This window comes from Orycteropus afer, unplaced genomic scaffold (genome assembly GCF_000298275.1).
Source record: "Orycteropus afer afer isolate SDZICR_OR568_19922 unplaced genomic scaffold, OryAfe1.0 scaffold00610, whole genome shotgun sequence".
NCBI lineage: Eukaryota > Metazoa > Chordata > Mammalia > Tubulidentata > Orycteropodidae > Orycteropus > Orycteropus afer.
Genome location: NW_006922197.1, coordinates 843257 through 849256, shown reverse-complemented (window position 1 = coordinate 849256; position 6000 = coordinate 843257). Strand labels below are relative to the sequence as shown.

The 6000-nt window shown below is 46.3% G+C and overlaps 1 protein-coding gene across 1 annotated transcript in view; it reads right to left on the bottom strand.

The window, feature by feature from the left end:
• The window catches only part of LOC103210421, a 606668-nt gene that overhangs the window by 127616 nt on the left and 473052 nt on the right, over positions 1-6000 (bottom strand).

Sequence of the window (6000 nt, the reverse complement as noted above, 5' to 3'; positions counted from 1 at the left end):
TCGGGTCCCGGTTCTTATCCCCTCACCTGCGGGCTGGCCGTGGACCGACTTCATGATGTCTTCCCGGCGACTCATGAAGGAAGATTTGATGACCAGTCGCTATCTTTACAAGCCCAAAAGGGGCTGTGTGTCCGGCTCCAGGGGATCCTGAGAGGAGAGACAATGTCGACCAGCCACGGCCCCAGGAACCCTCACGGTCGGGAAACGCCAGGTAACGGGCTGCAGGGAACCTTTATACTCCCCGCCCTGTTCCCATTGGCTGAGCCGCTGGCTCCTGGCCGACTCTCATTGGGTGGAGTTTCAGACACGGAAGGCAGCGAAGGCCCAATCGGAGAGACAGAAGTGGCCCAGGGCCAGAGGGGTTGGCTGAGAAGACATGAAGGGTAGGAGCAGGTGAGGGCTGCTCCTGGGGGTGTGGTCCGACGGCGCAGGTGACGGGGAAATGAAGCCTGGAGCAGGGGCGGAGGGGAAAGGGTAGGGACGGGAGGGGGGAGCGAAGGGGGAAGAAAGCGGGGAAAGGGTAGGGGTGGAGGGAAGGGCAAGGAAAGGAAGGTAGGAGTGGGGCGGGGGAGGGGAGGGGCGGAGGAAGGGTAAGGGTGGAGGGAAAGAAAGGGTATGGGCGAGGTGTGGGGTGAAAGTTGGGGCGGGGGGATGGAAAGGTAGGGGTGGAGGGAGGGGGAAGGGTAAGGGAAGGAAGGGTAGGGGTGGGGCGGGGGGAAAGGTTAGGGGCAGGGGCGGAGGAAGGGTAGGTTGGGGAGAGGGGCAGGGGGAGTGGAGGGGCAGAGTAAGGGTGGGTTTCAGAAAGGGCAGGATGTGAGATGGCCTCTTTCTTTTGTCTGAAAATGGGCTGGGAAGGCAGCTTTTGTTTGATATGGTCAAGAACTGCTAGTGGCTAATATTCTGAGGGAAGCTGAGGCTCACTGAGAGCAAAGAGCCCATGGTCTCACAGCTGGGTTGAGAGCCAGGACTGGGGGACACTCAGGGTTCCCTAGGAGTCCTTGGGTGGTTCGAGTGGTTAAGCGCTCCACTAGTAGCCAAAAGGTTGGCAGTGCGAAGTCCCCCAGAGGCGCCTGGGCAGACCAGCCAGGCGGCCTGCTTCTGAAAGGCCACAGCACTGAAAACCCCATCAAGCAGTTCTCTGCATCCATGGGTCTCCTCGAGTGAGAGTGACTCTGTGGGCAACTAACTGCTGATAAAACGGGGCTCCCCAGCTCCGACGCCTGTGCGCTCCACCCAGGGCTGTTCTCGCACTGGCAGCTACTCTACACATTCTCCTGTGGACGTCTTTCCCTCCCACAGCCAGCCTCTCCCGTCTCCACAGGACGCAGGCACCACTGGGGAATGGCAGCAGACTCAGGTTGGCCATCAAACAAGCCTCTGAACTGCTCTTACTAGCATTTAATCAACCAGTTTTTAAACGCTGGTATCACGCTTTTCTGGTAAGTGTTCCAGGATAGCCCTGGGTAAAGAAATGGATGCAGTCACTGTCCTCAGGTGCCATCTACTACAATGGTCATCTTGAGAGGGGTCCTGGGAACCACGCCTACTGGACCATGCTGTGTAAAACTTGCAGCAGACTGATGACTGTGTAACCACAAACCTTGATGATCAAATGCTTGGCCAGGACAAAATATAGCCAATGGCACACTCCACACACCTGTGTGCTATGCTAAAACATACATCACTCTAGTTTGTGTGGCCAGAAGGCTACTAAATTGCGAAGGCAACAGGAGTCTGACGGGAGCCATCGCCTTCTCCCTAGTCATGCTACTACCATCTAGCACCTCGACTTCTGCCTTACTTTCTAACTGGGTCTCCTTTTATCGACAGTTCTTCTTTTCCATCTGTTCTCCATTCTGAAACCAGACAGCTCAGATTTGATCGGTATTCTGCTCTCCCCACCCTTAACTCTGCCATGATTTTTGAGTTGGAGAAATGACACAGAGCATCTGAAGATGTAGTTGGCATGCTTGGCCCCTCACAAGGTAACTGAGATCTTACTTCCACGGCCCCTCAATTCTGGTTTCTGTTAATTCACCCAGGCAGCCTCTCCTTGGCATTGTTCCTCTCTGTCCATGATTTTTCATCCCATTCCTACTGAAAGATCACACCTGGCTTGATGCACTGACACCAGTCTTTGGATATAACAGGGAATTGGTTGATTACCTTTGCAAACACAACTGGTCCAATAAACAGCTTCATGGTGGATGGAGAAAAGATTGAAGTTGTCAAAGATTTCGTATTAGTTGGCTCTACAATCACCACCAATGGAAGCAGCAGTCAAGACATCAGACAACATACTGCACTGGGCAAATCTGCTGCAAAAGACTTCTTTCAAGTGGTGACGAGCAAAGCTGTCTCCTTGAAGACTAAAGTGTGCCTAACCCAGGCTCCGGTATTTTCAATCACCTCCTATGCATGCGACAGCTGGACAATGAATAAGAAAGACTGAAGAAGAATTGAGGCTTTTGAGTCATGGTGTTGGAGAAGAATGCTAAGAGTACCATGGTCTGCTAAAAGGACTAACAAATCTGTCCTGGAAGAAGTGCAGCCGGAATGCTCCTTGGAAGCAAGAATGGCCAGACTTCGTCTCACCTGCTTTGGTCACATTGTCAGAAGGGACCATTCCCTGGAAAAGGATTTCATGATTGGTAAAATGGAGGTCAATGAAGAAGGGGGAGGCCCTCAAAGAGATGGATAGGCACAGTGGCTGCAACAATGGGCTCAGGTATAGCAAGCATTGTGAAGCTGGCACAAGATTGTTCTGCTGTGCATAGGGTTGCTATGAGTCGGAGACAACTCGACAGCAACTAACAACCACCACCACCACCACCACCTTTGCTAAACTCTTAAATATTATTAATGCTTTGAGGTGGATTTCCAAATGTAGGTAAGAGCAATTCAGGAAGTACAGGGCACACACTCTTGACACAGCTCCAGAAGCAAAATAACGTGCTCATTTACGGTTTATCTGAGACCATTCAATTGTGATATATGAAGCACACCTGAGCAAAAAGATTAAAAATCTTTAACCCTCAAAACACATGATGACATCAGCCATTCTAACGTCCCAGCTTCCCACTGAGATAGGAAAGACTTTCCACGGGCTTGATTCTGCTCCTACCCATAGATACCAAGTTCCTAAGGTCTCCAGCATCTCATCTACAAGATGGCCCTCTCACTTGGGGCCAATTATTTCCACTCCTTCCAAGTAAAACAGCCACATTGGTGAACATGCCTGATGCCTACACCACTCTTCAATCTCAAGCTATCTACACTTAATTATGTAGAACTTATTCTAAACCCCATATTCTTTAATTCTCTTAGGTGAAATTACAGTTGAAGCCAGAGGCCTCAAGTTGCAATAGCAGGAACCAAGAGAGGATAACAGACTGTTAACAAATGTCATAGGGAAATGCAGAACACCGATTTGGACATTACAGTGTTAAAAAACCAATGTATGTATATATATGTATGTGAATGTGGTCGAATTGAATCCAACTCATAGCAGCCCCTCCTTGGGTTTCCAAGGCGGTATTTCTACAGAAGTAGATTGCCCAGTCTTCCTTCTGAAGAATGGCTGGTGGGTTTGAACCGACAGCTAGGAATATTTGAAAGCCATATATATATATACAGTCGTTAGGTGCCATTTAGTCAATTCTGACTCAAAGTGACCCCATGTATAACAGGATGAATCAGTGCCTGGTCCTGTGCCACCCTCACAATAGTAGCTATGTTTGAGCCCACTGTTGCAGCCACTGTGTCCACCCACATATACATATGGCAGATACAAGGTCCTTTCTTACCAGACTCCTCCGTACCTTGTCATCACTAAGTTAAATTCTGGCTTGTTTCTCAAGAAGTTCCACTGTGACTTACTGACTTTTTTCTTTCTTTGGTGGTGGTGGTGGGGGTTTAGGTGGGGAGGAGGACAAACACGATGACAACAATGGTTTAAAATTATGTAACGCTTCATCTCGAAGCTGTGACTTTTTTGTTGTAGGAAACTATTTGCTTAACATTTTTTACAACAATCTGAACTTTCCCCACATTTTGATAACCATGAAGTCATTCTGAAACAAAGTTAACAGGGCAGTCCTGTTATCCTTTGTACTTGCAAGGTCTGTCCTTCACAGATGTTCCAGACCCTAGGTTCTGGGAGTGTGCCACCTTTCCCAAAAATGATGAGTGGCTCACTGTGCCTGAATTGATTGTGCACACAATGTGGTTTATTCTGAATACCTGCTTTTTCCTTCTGAGAATCTGCAATTTTGGTAGGTGATAGACAAATAGCACTGATGTGACCAGTCTCCAGTAAAAATCCAGGGCATGGTGTCTCTAAGAAGCTTCTTGGTAGACATTTCATGTTTCGTCACAACTTGCTGACGGAGGTTAAATTAAGCACATGTTGTGCCACCTTTTTGCAACAAGACTCTTGAAGATAGCGTCTGCTTTCTCGATTTCAGCCCATGTGCCTTTTCCTTTGATTTCCATATCCCTATGCTGTAAGAACTCACAGCCTTGAGTACAAGAAGCTGAGTCCTGAGTCTTCTGGCGGATCGCAGAAACCAGGGGTGGTCTTAGGACTTCCACCACATCATTCATGGAGTTCTATAATCTGGTAACTTACCAAATTGGCCATGTAAAATCCATGTAGATCCTTTTACAGGTCATCATGTCATAAATGGTGCCACCTGTATACACAGCTTTGCAGTAAACACTCTGTGAGGGAGCCAAAAATTATAATAAAAATATTTTGCTGTGTGCAGCCATTCATGCATGAACTGTGTACTAAGGAATAAAAGGCAGAATAAACAGAACTGGGCAGTGGCTGAACGTGAGGAAGAAGAACAGAAAGGAATGAAGGCTGAGGTGTCTGCCTTGGGCAACAAGGCAGAAACTAGTGGGATTCTTGGAGATGCTTTGCAGGCATGTCAAACACATCTAAAGCCAAACACGTCTAAACCTTTCTTTACTCTTCTCCAAATGCATACATTATTCTTATTTCTACATAGATATGCAGAATATCATGCAGCCAGAAAAAAGAATGAGTTTGGATTATCCCACTCAACCTATAGGGAGGCCAAGATGCATTGTTAAATAAGAAAAAGACAAAAGCAAACCCAAGCCACAGCTATTGAGTTGAATGTGACTCACAGCCACCCTACAGGACAGAGGACAGCTACCACATAGGTTGTCCAAGCCTGTAAATCTTTATAGAAGCAGACTGCCACATCTTTCTCCCGAGGAGCATGTGGTGGGTTCAAACCACCAACCTTCTGGATGGCAGCTGAGTACTTTAACCACTGTGCCATCAAGGCTCCTAAGATGAGAAAAAATAGAGATAATGTGTATTGTATGATCCAATTTTCTAACAGGGAGATCAGGAAAACAAAGACCCACACTGTGAGCAGCCATATAGTAATATGGCATGGATTCTGGAGTCAGACTGGACTCCAATCCCTACTCCCACATTTAATAATCATGCAATGCTGGGTATATTCCTTAAACTTTCTGTGCCTCAGTTTTCTGGTGGGTAAATGAAAATAACATACCTCCAAATGGAAAGGAAATGTTCACAGCAAAAGATTCGCTGTTTCAGAGAGGAAGAATGAACAATGGAATGGGTAAAAGCAATGGGAGATTATCCTTCTCAAGAGTTTTGAAAAACACGTTTGATAGTTGAAGCAAAAATTACATTATCCAACATGGTGCTCAAGAAATACTTAAGAAAATTATTTTACATATTAGGGAGTTAAAGGGACTAGATAGGAGTAAAATTTCTATGTATCAGTCAAAGTGCTCAAATGTTGATACCAGTAGACTGCAATAAGTTATGTGTAGACAATGCAATATCTAGAATCACTAAAAAGAAACAAACAAACAAAAACTATATAAAGAAATATACCCAAATTACAAATCTATCAAGATAGAATTCTAAAAAGTGTTGAAGTAGCACAGGAAACAAAAAAACAATATAAAGAAACCCCAATAATAATA